Raw genomic sequence first — 15126 nt, 5'->3', positions numbered from 1 at the left:
ACAGTAATCATGGCTATTGAAACTCAAAATCCGTTCCCACCACTGCTGTTCATTTTTCAGACTGATTACTAACCGGGTCATTCTCTCGATGGGAGGCTGGTCAAGGTACCAAGTCAATCCCTTTGTCTCCACGGGACACATGTGACTGATAATCCAGAGGTATAGCAACTGAGAACAACACTTAATGGACCCTTTCCCCTGTTGTCTGCAGTAGGTTAGGGTTAATAAGGTCTCCGCAAGAATTGCCGGTATCGGATTGATCTCCTGCCTTTCTACTGTCCAGAATACTTCCACCGCGTTGCAAGTTATGATCCCAAATGGCCCTGGAAACAAAATCAGACCATATATTCCCAAGGCAAGTGCTACTGAAGCTTGATCCCACTGTTTCTCTTGGAGGTACTGATCTAACTGCTTCTCGAGGTAGGTCCAATACCATCCATGCGTGTTTCCTTTGACAGTTTCTTTTGACTTCGCGTCCTCCGAAGGAATACCCAACAAATGTGTTAACTGTTTCCAGGTCTGCCTATGCTCAAGGTGTAGGTAGATCCGATTCTGCGATGAATAAGGAATCCCTAGTAGTGCCTGATATTCCTCTAAAGTGGGAACCGTATCAATATCATTGAAAGAGAATACCCCGTACTTAGGATTCCAAACCAACAGCATGGCCTTTAATGCCGGGATTTGGACTTTGACTCGCATTAAGGTTGCAATCCTCCCGTACTTTTCTTCAAATCGTGTCTTGACCTGATCGGGAAGTGACCTCCATCCATTAGACAGACTCTCGAGGCTGTTCATTCTGACCCTGATCTCATTCAGATCCAATGAAGGTAGTAAGCTAGCATGTGCCTTGGAAACATCATTTTGAGGGGGCACTGGACTACGAGCCGATTTGGACCAAAGTTTAGCATTATGAACCTCTTCTGCCGACTGACTTGAGGATGCCATGACAAAAATGATGCCTATCCTTTACACAGACTCTCGATTTGGTGACGCCTGTGGAAAAACCCGTTAGCAAGATAAACTTGGGTAATTTTGAATCATACTGCTGACACATTTATCAAAGTAGGAAAATGTGTAGGTGTTTCAGTAAAATTCAAGATTACCCTCAAAAATAAACAAAAGGAAATTAAAGCGGAGCAGGGTAAGAGTAAGTATGCCCCTTTTGTCCTATAATAGGGAGACTCCTAATACCGGATGAGCGCTACCTATTCGGATAGTTCTATCTTATAAGGTAGTTTACTGCGGTTTTCAGCTAATGTGATAGTTTAGCTCAAGGTCTAATTTTCTAAAAGCCACAGGTTCCCAAATTGCCCCTACTATAAACAGTAGAGCCCCATTCTAACCCCATGATATTATCGGGAAAATTCCACGAGTATCATAGTGGATAGAACGAGTTTCAATTTGAGCAGAAGCCTTCACGGATACTAACGGGGTAAAACCCACGGGTACCGCTACATGACCCCCTCCTACTTTCCTAAAAGGGTAAGAAAGCCCGGGTTAGGACCAAAGTGTGTGAGGACATTGTGTGAGTGTTCAGTGTGTGAAGGGACACCTTTACCTCTTCCCAATTCAGGGGGATTTTATTTTTCCATTTTTCCCTTTTTTCCTTTTTTTGAAATGAAGAGCACTTTGAGGAAATAGAACAGGCAAAACAAACAAAATAGTTAGCAGCAATAACAATAATTAACGTATAAAACATCGCCGAATGAGCCCATCTAACTATAATTTGATCTGACAAAATTAAATCTACTTTTGAATCACTAGACCGGGGTTAAGTCAGTCTTTAATGTCAATTATCCCTAGTGGAGTCGCCAAGCTGTCGCAAGGGATTTTGTGGTCGCCTGGACGATTACTCACCGAAGTGGGTAAGAGTGAGGAGTCGCCACCTTAGTTTTGAGGGAAACTAAAGAAAACCATTTGAGAAGATAAATTGAAATAAAACCACTTCGAGACAGAGATTCTAGGTTCGGGGTCCGTAAACGGGTGGGGAAGGTGTTAGGCACCCCACCTCGTCCCTTAATAAGGGTAAGTAGATTTAACTTTACATTAGTTAGGAGGGCTCGAATGGACATGTTAATCCTTTTGTCAAAAGGAAGTTTTAATTTTTCACTAAATTCGGATCACCCAGATACACAAGTAAATGAGACAACCTTAGTGCATTGACGTCACGAATCATTTTTGGTTTTGGGATTATTTTGCGTACAGATTAGGATTTGATGTGAGAATCGGATAAGAACTCTCCTCCGATCTTTTTTGAGATTTTAGGTGGAGACCGGATAAGAACTCTCCTCCGATCTCTTTTAAGTTATTTATTAAAATTTTGATTGGAGACCGGATAAGAACCCTCCTCCGATCTCTTTTAGGTACTTATTAAAATTTTGATTAGAGACCGGATAAGAATCCTCCTCCGATTTCTTTTAGGTACTTATTAAAATTTTGATTAGAGACCAGATAAGAATCCTCCTCCGATCTCTTTTAGGTACTTATTAAAATTTTGATTAGAGACCAGATAAGAATCCTCCTCCGATCTCTATTAGGTACTTATTTAAATTTTGATTGGAGACCGGATAAGAACCCTCCTCCGATCTCTATTAAATAGTTATTAAAATTTTGAGCTGAGACCGGGTAAGAACTCTCCTCCGATCTCTATTAAATACTTATTAAAGTTTTGAGTTGAGACCGGATATGAACTCTCCTCCGATCTCCTTTAGATTAACAGGAGCCTGAAAGGGACTTTTCCGATCTCCCGAATTTTAATTCCGGCTACATGTCATAAGAGCCTAAAACTAAGGATTCTGGCATTCAAAGACGCTGGGGATAAGGCTTCTGGATACCTTGTGATTAGACGGGGAATACTAGACTTGACTTACCGACCTTTCATGTAGTCATTTTACCAATACCTATTAATATCCGATCTATTCTGTTCGTTTACTTTGGTCTTATTCCACTTTATGGTATCTTGGCGAATTGCCGTTCACATCAGCCTAATAGTTTGGCTATTTTCCCTGACGTGTTATTCAGGTTCTCTCTTTTTAAAAGAGACCTTTAAGTTGCAGTTACCTACGTCTTACCCAACCACTTACACACTAATAGGAGCTAGAAAACTTGCGTTCAGAAATGACGAAGATTAATAAAATGATGGACTGATCACTAAAGAGAGTTAGAGAGTAACGTTCTTTGGGATTTTTTTTACAAAACAAACTTGGAGAAAGTCACATACGTAAGAAGAACAAAGAAAGTGTGAAAAATGAACGTAAACACTTAATAAAACTGCAATATGAGCTCTTACCTGTGAGGAGCCAAATCTATTGAAAATAACTACGGGGTAGCAAATAGTGATAAGACTGCAGACCGATTAGCCTGAGGGCTGGTGTTCGTCGTGAACTGAAGGATGCTTAGCTAAAATGCAATCAGATTAAGAAAAAACCGAGTGGAATGAAGTTGAGCTTGGACAATGGAAATGAAAACAGAGATGATAAGGGCTGAAAGTGAGAGTGTGACCAGATAATGAACAAACTGGAAATGTAGAGTTCCAGTATTCAGAATCCTTTTTAAGAAAACACTTCAGAAAACTTGTTTCAAAAGTCTTTCTAATCAACCCTTCTAAGTAGCAGAGTGACAAACTGAATGAAGTTTCAGAGTTCTTCCGCTATAATAACTACCTCTTTTTTTTTGCCCGTCCCCTGAACATTTTTTCATGCAGGTATTTATAGGAATCGGGTGCTCCCCATGAAGGGTCAGGATTTATTTTGAGGGAGACGGAGGGTCAAGATTTTAAAGGACATGATCAGATGTTCAGGAATTAAAGAGAATCAAAATGAATGGCCGAGATCACTCTTCAGAATATTTGTCCTCTTCTTCTTTCAATCTAACGGTCCCAAATCTTCTCGTCCGGAACGATCTGAGGGCTAAGAGCGAAAGACGCTGGTCTTGTCGTCTTCTCTCTTGATCCAAGGGTTCCGGGTTCGTCCTTACAAGTGAGATCAACGGTGGAGATTGAGATGTACAGGACTGTCATGACATACCCTGGCACCTGTCAGCATTGCGGGCGATTCTTAGGCGTGCGGTGGAGATCTCGTCTGCCACGCTTTAACTACCTCGGCTCTGATTCTGACGACGGTTATTTGGGATTTGTCTTATTCTTTTTGCCTTCCGATCCTCCCTTTTTCTGATCTCTTTTAATATGCTCTTTCTCCGATCTTTCATGCCGGTCTCCCATCTTCCGATCTATTATCCTGATCTTTCCCTTTCTCAGGTTCGGTCCGGTCAAAGCATTAATTGCCCCTCGATTCCCGAAGCGTTAAGCCGTTTTTGACAATAAATGCTCATTTTCCCCTATATATACCCCTGTCGACAGAGACATTTGCTTCATCTGATTTCCTCTCTTCCTTCTGACTTCCTAGTTCTAGCTGCTCCGGTGGAAGTTCCGGCTACAACTGTGGCCTAGATCTTTTTCCGATGGACTTCTCTACTCACCGACTGAAAATTTACGATCCCGGTGATCAAATAAACGTAGTGACTTTAACTGATGATGGTGAGAGAACTGGATCAATTGACCGATCTGTATTGCGGACCTCGGTTGTGCCGATCTCGAGTAGCTCAACTGAGTTTTTTCGGCTTCTCATCACATTGGGTGTTCCGACAGCGGTTTCCCTCCACATTGGGTGTTCCGACAGCGGATTAAGCTTCCGGTCGGCAACATCCTTGGGATCAGTTATAAACCCGGGACTCTTTTAGGTAGGATGTTCTGCTGATCCTTAGATCGGCCTTTTGATGTAATCCGATCTTTTGTAATCCGATCCCTAGAGATCGCCCAAATGATGTAGTTAGACCTTTATTGTAATCCGATCCCCAGAGATCGCCCAAATGATGTAATCCGATCTTTTGGAAATAAAAATTTATTTTGCCAATTGTTATCTTATTAATTATTTTCCGATCTCTGATACATTTGTCCGATCCTGTTCCTAACAAAACGACTCTTAACTGATCCTTTATTCAAAATATTCAACTTATTATGCCGATCTCTTTGGAACGTTAGAGAAACGTGTCAGAACAGCTGGCAAATCCCGTTAATCGATGCACTGCCTGGAACCTCGTGAGCATTAAATGCTCGGACTAGTATAAATAGGGGTGAGGGGTCAGCCAGTTGTTCTCTCATTCCATTTTCAGTCTCCTGCTCACAACCTCAAAGTTCTCTCGTTTCCTCAAGTTCTTCCGACGCCGATCAGACTCCGGTAAGGGTTTTGATCTTCTTTCTAGCTTAAGTTTTTTTTATTTTCCTTGAAAATGAGCGGTGTCGAAGGTCAGGGAGCGGCGAGCCCTCCTTCCATTCAGTTTTCGTGGTCGTCCGATGAAGAAGAGGTGGTCGGGCCAAGCGCACAACCAGAACCTCCTAGGGTCTCCGTTCCAGCTCGGGGGCGGATCATACCATCAAGGCATGGACCTTCTTCAGGGAGGGAGACTCTCCCTATAGACGAGCTACCGTCGACCCTTCGAGAGACCGACCTACAATCGTTTAGCCAAGAATACAACATTCGGCCTGATTCGTACGAGCTCATTAAGTGCCGCGGCGATCTTCGTGTCGATCACTTCTTCGAAGAGAATGACAGGGTTATGGTATCTGAAGAAACGATTAAAGGCGGTCTTGATTTCCTGGATGACTTCTACAAGGAGGTCCTAAAACTTCACCGAGTGTGCATTGTTCAAGTTCACCCTAACTCGTGGCGGATCTTGGTAGCCTTCCGAGGCCTATGCCGAGCTAAGGGAATCAGACCTACGGCTAAGGTGTTCGCCGAACTGCACAGGCTAACTCGCCGAAAGGACGACGAGCCTTTGGTTCTTTCAGGCGAAGCCTCATTGCGGGCTCTTCACCGATCTGCCCTCCTCCCTTAAGAATTGGAAGAACCGTTTCTTCATTCTGAGGAGCAAAGATCCGAGCTGCTTTGAGGACTTCCCCCGTAGCTGGTGGTACCAGGGGCCCTTGCTTCCGAGGCGCGTTACTCTGAACCAGGAGGAAAGCTTAATAGTGATGGATCTGAAGAGTCAGGCTGCCACTCAAAAGTATTCCTGTTTGGATGCGGTGACTGCCGAGCTGCACCATTGGACCATACAGCTGCTCACCGGCCAAGATCGCGAACTTCCGCTCTCTGACCTCGGCATTGGTATTTTTGTATCTCAGATCTCAGGACCTTAGCGATCTCACTGACCTCTTCTTTGTGCAGGTATGGCGGGTGGTGAGGGTTCCAGGAAGCGGAAGAAAGACAAAGAGATTTCCTGGAGGATAAAGGAGATGAAGCGTTCGGAAACGCTTCGAACGCCCAGTCATGAACCTAGGGAGGTACAAGGGGACCCTTCCCGCTCTTCGGGGCCGCCGATCACTGAAGCAGTCCGATCTCCTCCTCGACGAGAAGAGTCGGCTCGATCTCCCCCAGCTGCTCCAAGCACAGAAAGGGGTCCTACTCAAACTTCTGGGCGGGCCTCTTCTCGTGGAGCTCAAACGCTGATCGCTTGTCTGGAGAATAACCGGACTGTTCGGGAGAACCCCGATTTTGCCAAAGTCTTGGGATCTTCCATTTGCCTTCGAGAGGATCGAGACAGGCTATCCCCGGACAGCCTTGACGATATCTTGACTCGATCCATGAGCCTGAACGTGGAGTGTCTGGTGAACCAGACCATGATCCGGGAAAAGGCTCATCGCCTAGGTAAGGAGGTCGAGAAGAAGAATCAGGAAGTGGCTTCCCTCCGATCCCGACTCGCATCCACTCAGGATTACGTATCTCAAGTTGAGGGACGGGCGAAGTTCTATGAGGACAGGCTGGCCGAACTGAATCTTGTTCTGGCTGAAAAGGATCGTGCTTTCGGGGAAGTCCAAGCGCTTCGGGCCAACGAAGCTTCTCAGGTCGCTCAACTCATCGAGGAGCTTAAGGAGAAAGACGGGGAGCTTAAGGAGAAAGACGAAGAGATGGTGGCGGGAATAGCCGGAGCCTATGTGAATGCTCACAAGGACCTCTTGGCCGAACTCCAGAAGCGTTACCCAGAGGAGGACTTCTCTTGGATGGCCGACCTGGCTCCTGGGGGTGATGGTGAAGATAGTGAGGAGGAGGGAGAGGGTGAAAGAGAGAGTGAGCAAAATGTAGATCAGGCTGGGGGTGATCCTCCAGCCGAATAACTTGTACAAATTCTGAAATGAAATGAAATGAAATGACTCTTTTTGTTCGATGAATGGTTGTGATCGGGAAATCTTTAAACACTTGATTGTCTAAGTATATTGAAATAACTGAAAGCGATTATTATCCTAAGTGTGAGAGATCGGAAAACACAACATGCATGAAATCGGTAAGGACCCAACGTTAAACAGAACTTAATTGAAGATTTGGCTTGAACATTTAAGATCGGGATTTTCATTTAACTTGATTATTCTTCAAACTTTTTAAAAGGGAGATCGGCAATAAAAATGGCGACATAAAGATCTAGTGTTGGTTCAATTTCGTTTGTCAAGAGAGCTCGGGAATGTAATAGACTAGTCAGAAGATTTGTCAATTGGTCTGAGAGGTCGGTGAGGCTTTAAATGACATGGGGACTTAGCATTGATTCAATTCCTTTTGAGGAGAGTTCGGAAATATGGTTATCTGGCAAAGAAAGATAAAGAGAGATCGGAAATGTCATTGGCTGGCACAGGGAGATCTAGTGCTGGGGATCGGTTTCAAAGTTTTATCAGTTTTGGGGATCGGCCAAAATATGGTGTCGACAAAGGGATAAAGACAAAAGGTGTAAAAGGTGTGAAAAGAGAAAATTTTTCCATTTCAGCAAATCTGCCAGCACCATCCCACATGCCTCATGTTGATTTAAGTTATTTTCCACATGCCTCATGTTGATTCGGAGGAGGAGCCTTTATATTCTGCACGACCAGCTACACGGGGCATGTTTAAGTCCTTGAAACTTTCGGCAGATTTTGTTCCAAAATCTTTGTTTACACGACCCACCACACGGGGCATGTTAAAGTCCTTGAAACTTTCGGCATGTTTTGTTCCGAAATCTCTGTTTACACGACCCAGTATGAATTTACATGTCTCATGTGGATTCCTGCTGGCTAACTCTTATCTTCACACGACCCTCAACACGGGGCATGTTGAGGCCCTTGAAAGTCTCGGCTGGTCTTCTTCTTTAAGTGAATTTTTTTCATTTTGCACACTACTTTAAGCTTCCAAATCACTTTGAATTTCTTCTATATGGACCTTTTTGCCTTTAAACCTTATTAAAACCTATCAAAAATATTAAAATTTCGAAAATCAAATATAATGAAACTAAAATTAATAAATTAACTAAAATAAGCATTAAAAGCATAAAATTACTAAACTAAAAAGGCAAAATAGATGAAAAACTACCCTAAAATACTTATATAAAATGATTTATCAAATTTCCCCAAACTCAAATCTTTGCTTATCCTCAAGCAAATTAAAAACAATTATATGCAATGGGGTACCTTTTCTTAAATTCATGAAAATCACTCATTCAAGCTTTCAAACTTACCTCTAGCCATCAACAAACCATATACCCACCTTCAAGATATAAGGAATTCAATTCTCACCAAAGTTATCACTGCTTAGCCTTGGGTCAATTATTCATTCCATCAAACCCAAACTAATCAATTACATAAAGAAATCATGCTAAAATAGACTCTAAAACAATCCATAAACTAAAACGTCTCAAATGATGATGGAAATAGTTTAAATGGATAAATAATGTGTCAATCCCATAGGCAAACCAACTAATCCAATCTCCACTAATGTAGCAAAACACAATCAAGAGATCAAAAGGACTTTTAATGGATGTAATGGGGCAAAGGGGTAATAATGTGGCTAACAAGAGAAGGTAAAAGGGAAGTAAAACATGAAAATAATTAAATTGCTAAAAAGATCAAGATACACTTTTCTTTTATTATTATTATTTTTTTTTATTTTAAGAATCAAATGGGAGGAAGAACTTTACAATAAATCATCAATGCTAGCATACAATTTTTGCAACTCTTTTAGGGACTACATAAATAACATTGAATTTTGCATTGCAATTGTCCCTTTTTAATCCACCCCCAAACTCATTTCTTTGTATACTTGGGTGGTAAATAATTTTTTTTTGCAACATGATATGATTGCTAGCCAATTTTACGTTAGTATTTCTCCCACTTGATTGTTATATACCTTTTTTTTTTTTTAAATCTATCTCTTAAACAAATTATTCTCACGAAGGACGGTAAGTGTTTAGGTTTATGGCTAGGTAAATTATGGGTGCCAAGGAAATAAAGGATATAAATGAAGGCTCAAATTGGTTTCAAAGGGAAAATTTAAAATGAGATTGGTTAAGGCTAAAAATATGGGTTTAAAATTTGAAGAATGCCTTAATCATCTCTCTTTTCAAGTGAATGCTAAGATTTCGCCTCGAAAGGTTTAGAACGCTTGTTCTAGGATTGGTGAGACACAATTAGTTATTTCTTATTTTAGAGTTTTCTCTAAGCACTCAAAACTCAATGTAATTAATTGGGTGGCCCTTGGCTAAGAAGATATAAACCTAGATAAGAATCTTATAGCCTTATACCAATCCGGAACTTTCAATCCATCAAACTCATCTAGAGGTAAGCTCAATTGCTTTTCAAAATGATTCTCAATCTTCTAAGAATTAGGTAAAAATTTATTTATTTATATTTTTTTAATGTATGCATGATTCCTAAAATGAATGCAAAAATTAAATAAAATAAAAAAAATTGAAATAAAAACTATACATGATCTATATGATATCTATATGCAAGTGTATATATTTACATGATGTAGGTGTATGGTGTATGTGAACTAAGTAACTAAGTATAAATGAAATGCAATGAAATGCAATTTAAGTAATGTAAATAAAAAGGATTAAAAATTTTGCAAAAATTTTGCCCTCCCCCAAACTCAAATTAGGCAATGTCCTCATTGGCTTAAATGAATGCAAAGATGGACAAACAGTAAATAAACTAATAAGCTCATAGAATATGTACAATTGGGAATTAAAGCTAAATAAGAACAATTAATTCAAAATTAAGCTCAAAATAATATAAACAATGTAGCTCGAAGAAAATATGTGCAAAAGTATCCCAATTATATCAAATTAAATGGAAGTGAGTGAGGTGAAAAAGGGAAAAGTGAATTGGAAAATTTTAGATTTTTTTTTTTTTTTTTTGGTTTTTAGGTGAACATGTGTGCTGATTAAGTAACATGAGGCATGTTGAAGTAAAGGTAAATTGGCATGCCCTGTGCTGAATGCTGATCAACTGATATTGGGTACTAACATGGGGCATGTCATGCCCCTTGAAAATTTCGGTGGGTTTCAGAAATTTTGCAATTTTAAGCAATTCAAATAGCTCACATGATAGCATAACCCTTAATATGAGGCATGTCATACTCAATGCTATCAGACCTGATATAAAACTCAAGATTTCACTCTAAAAACCCAAAATTCTAAAAATACTCAACCAAAGAACAACCAAATTAGCATGAATTATTTTTCAAAACACTTCAAAATATATCTCAACCATAGTTCACACCTCAAAACACAAAAGTTTAACTCAATATCATGTATTGTCAACCCATATACTCAAACCATCAAAGCATATTCAATGTATTCAATAAAAGTCAAGAAAGTACTGTTCACATGAAAAAAAAAATATGCAGCAAACTCAATCTTTAATGCATGCTTGACACTCAAAATAACAAAAATCAATACCTTGACACTTTATATTAAATTTCCACTAAATTAACACTTCAAAACACATATATCAACCAAACTTCCTCATTTCATCAAAGTATATTCAACCTAATAGCAATTTGGCATTAAAAAAAATACTGTTCACAATGAGATAAAAGTGCAGAATACTTTCCCAAACAGCAGTTACTCTTCCTTCTTGTAGCATATTACTAACTCCAAATTATAGCAATCATCCCTTCAAGATTAACAAATTTAAAATAAGTTGAATTGGCCAAACTAACACATATAAACATAGCTAAAACACTGAAATAAGCCAAAATTAAATATAAACATGTTAAGCATCATTGCACAATCCTAGAGCAAAATTTTATCCTTATCATCAATTTCTCTCAACTAAATTTTCTGATTTCATTCTAGCTCAAGCAACACATCATCATGGCAAAAAAATTACTGTTTACCAACAAATTAAAAGAAGCACAGAAAACTTCCCCTAAATCAGCAACATGATTTTCTTTGCAGTAATTTCCAAAACACCCAATCTTTGCATTTTCCCTACAAACCAAAAATTAGACAAATATCAAAATTTGAGTTATAAGGGATGAAATAAGAAAATTAAAATTAACAAACTACTAAAAATAAACTTGGGTTGCCTCCCAAGAAGTGCTAATTTAAGGTCATTAGCTTGACCCCTTTTCAGTTCATGGTGGTTGGAATTGGAAAGTGTTGCCTCCCTTTTCAACAGTGATGCAATAAATTTGTACTCTTTTTCCCATTGACTATGAAAACACCTGTTGCTTTGTTTAGAATCCCAACCATACCTTGCAAATTACTCTAACAAACTTGATATGAACCTTCTGCTTTGAGTTGTTTAGATGGAGCCTTAAGTTTTACTCTTGGAGTTTCATTCTTATCAAAAGGAAGTGGTAAATGAGACTTTTTCTTTCGCACTGTATGCTGATTACACTGAGAATGAAGAGTAATTTGACTTTCCTCCAACTTAATATCTTCCATTCCAGTATCATTTTCTATAACATCCACCCTGTAGCAAGAATTTACCATAGCCGATTCCTTGGAATCTTAGAATAAATTGAATTCAATTTCCTCTTCTCCCACTTTCAACTTTAATTTCCCATTCTTTACATCTATATTAGCTCCTGCAGTAGCCAAAAATGGTCTTCCAAGTATGATGGGTGTTCTTACATCCTCCTCCATCTCTAGAACCACAAAATCCATAGGAATAAAAAATTTTCCAACCTTCAATGGCACATTCTCCAAAATTTTCACTGGATATTTGATAGATCTATCAACTAGTTGCAAAGAAATGGTGGTGGGCTTCAAATCTCCTACCTTCAACTTTTCACAAATGGAGAGTGGCATCAAACTTACACTAGCTCCAAGATCACACAATGCCTTTTCAATACTTGTCTCTCCAATGTGATATGGAATAGAGAAACTTCCTAGATCTTTAAGCTTAGGGGGAAGCTTATTCTGCAATATAACACTGCATTCTTCAGTAAGTGCAACAGTTTCATAATCCTCCAATTTTTTCTTGTTTGACAAGATTTCCTTTAAGAACTTAACATATGAGGGCATTTGAGAAATTGCATCTGTAAATGGAATGTTGATGTATAACTTCTTCAAAACTTTCAAAAATTTTCCAAATTGCTTATCTAGCTTTGCTTTCTGAAACCTCTGAGGATATGGCAATGGTGGCTTGTATGGTGGTGGAGGCACATACTTTTCCTCTTCTTCTTTTTCAACTTCCTTCTTCTTGTTTGCTTCCTCATTAACTTCATCATGATTTGAAATAGATTCATTTTTGTCTTTATCTTCTTTCTTCTTTTCCTCTTCTACCTCATCTTTCTTTTCATTTCCCAAAATTTTCCCACTCCTCAGGATCACTACCTTGCAATGTTCTCTAGGATTCTCTGGTTGACTTGGAAGTTTCCCTTGTGCTTTGCTCGAAGAACTTGCTTGTTGAGCTATTTGGTTTTCCAACATTCTGTTATGAGTGGCAAACTGGTCTATCCTTAAAGTTAATTGTTGAATCTTTTCTCCTTGTTTTTGTTGAGCAGTTAAGAAATTCTCCATCATAGACTTAAAAATTGAATCTTGGTCTGAACACTAAACTGATGGTTGTGGAATAGGTGCATTTTGATTCTTTCATAGTGAAAATCCAGGTGGTACTCTGTTTTGCTGAAAATTCTGCTATGGTTGATGAAAATTAGGAGGTTGTTGATAATTTTGTTGCTGCCCTTGTCGACCTCCCCTATAAAAGTTAGGGTGATTCCTCCATGCTGGATTATATGTAGCAGAAAAAGGATTATCAGCTGGTTTCTGATTGTAATTTCCAACAAAATCAACTTGCTCATTTCCAAACTCTTGCTCATAGGAAGGAAAATCATTGATACAATGCATATTTCCCACACCAACATCTTCTGTATGACTAGATCCTCTAATTGATGAGTCAACCTTCATGCTTAACTTATCCATTTTTCTTGTCAAAGCATCAAATTTGGCATTGAACATACTCATGGCATCTAATTCATATGCACCAGCTGGTGGCTTATTCATTTCATTTCTTTCACAGCTCTATTGATAATTGTTGTAAGCAATCTTATCCAATGCTGAATAAGCTTCATCTTCTGACTTTTCCATAAGATCACCTCCTAAAGATGCATTAATTATACTTCTAATTGCTTGAGAAACGCCATTGTAAAAACGTTGAACTAGCATCCATTTAGGGATTCCATGATGTGGAAATCTCCTTTGAAGATCCTTATATCTCTCCCAAGCTTCATAGAGACTCTCATCATCCCTTGGTTTGAAAGAAGTTAATTCATTTCTCAATTTTACAGTCTTGCTAGGAGGAAAGTATTGAGCTAAGAAAGCTTGTGACAACTCATCCCAAGTAGTTATTGAGCCCGGAGGTAATGAATGCAACCACTCCGTAGCATGATCCTTCAAAGAAAAAGGAAATAATCTCAGCCAGATGGCATCATCTGACACTCTATTTATCTTCAGCACGTCACTAATCTCAAGAAAATGTGCAAGGTGCACATGTGAACTCTCAGTAGGACCTCTCCCAAATTGTGATTGTTGAACCATTTGACCAAGTGAGGGCTTCAACTCAAAGTTGTTTGCTTCCACTCTAGGCCTTGTAATACTCGGTCTAAAATCTCCAAAACTAGGAAAAGCATGATTTTTAATTGATCGGTTGTTGTTGTTTGCCATAGCTTCTATCACTTGTTGCTCTTGCTATCTTTGAATTCTGAGTTCAGCTTTTCTTCTTTTAGACTCTGCTCTAAAAGCTTTAGCTGTCTTTTCAATCTCAAGATCAAAAATTAAATCAATTTCTGCACTTTTTGTTCTTCTCATATAAAAGATATGTACCTGAAAAACCAAAATAAGAAAATCTTAAAGTAAAATGATAAAAAAGAGAAATTAAAATAAAAAATAAAATGCCCAAATTAACCTAACAATCAATCGTCTAATATAAAATAAAACAAATCCCCCGCAACGGCGCCAAAAACTTGATTGTGTACTCAGCAAGTATACGAGTTGTTCAAGTAGTAAAGAAAAGATATTGTCCCACATAGATTTATTGTTTAAGTACCAAACTATAAAAGTCACGATTATTTGGGCTATCGATAATGTGCCAAAAATAGAGTAAGAGATGCAGCAAATTAAATTGAAAAAATAAGGAAATTATAATGAATTAAGCAATTAAAATTCTAAGCACTATACTAATTTACTAAAATTTCAGCAAGCGACAAAAGATTTAATTAGTTAATGGTAAAAATTGATTCCAGAGTTGAGGTTCATGAAGTAAATTTCATTGAGATTTGGATAGGCAAAGCCAAGATTAAGGGAAATACAAGTTTGAAGGAAGTTGATTCTGATTTCCTTTAATTTCTCTTTCAAGAAAACTAAAGAGTGTTTTAAAGGAAACTAAACCCTATTCTCATGCGATGTTTAATTACCTAAAACCCTTTAAGCATTTTAATCAACTTGAAATTCCTCTTAACCCACTAGTTTATTTCTAACACTAGGTGATTAAGTTCATTATCTTGATTATCTATCATAGATTTTCACCTCTCGGTCCTTCAATCTAAGATTAAGAACAAAACCCAAAGGGTACCAACAATGGGTATGTAAATAAGCACACAAGATAAGAATCAAAGCTTATATACACTAAAATCTGGTTAAAACTAGTCCAAATCCACAAATAAAACTTAAATCATTATACCCAACTCTGAAATCTTAAGTATCTACTCACTCATACTTATATTTACAAGTAGAAAATATGAAATAGAGCAAGAAAACATGAAAATAAAACTAAAAATAAAAGAACCCAGAAGAAGAGAATCTAAATCTCTGAAAATGAAAGCT

The 15126-nt window shown here is 38.6% G+C and overlaps 1 non-coding gene across 1 annotated transcript; it reads left to right on the top strand.

The window, feature by feature from the left end:
* The first annotated feature begins 13480 nt into the window (after window positions 1-13480).
* LOC131174374 (small nucleolar RNA R71) lies at window positions 13481-13587 on the top strand. The gene has a single exon (XR_009144622.1). It is a non-coding gene; the product is annotated as a small nucleolar RNA R71 (small nucleolar RNA).
* Window positions 13588-15126: the final 1539 nt, after the last annotated feature.

This window comes from Hevea brasiliensis, chromosome 15 (genome assembly GCF_030052815.1).
Source record: "Hevea brasiliensis isolate MT/VB/25A 57/8 chromosome 15, ASM3005281v1, whole genome shotgun sequence".
NCBI lineage: Eukaryota > Viridiplantae > Streptophyta > Magnoliopsida > Malpighiales > Euphorbiaceae > Hevea > Hevea brasiliensis.
The sequence above is the reverse complement of the archived record's forward strand: the minus strand, read 5'-3'. Positions and strand labels throughout refer to the sequence as shown.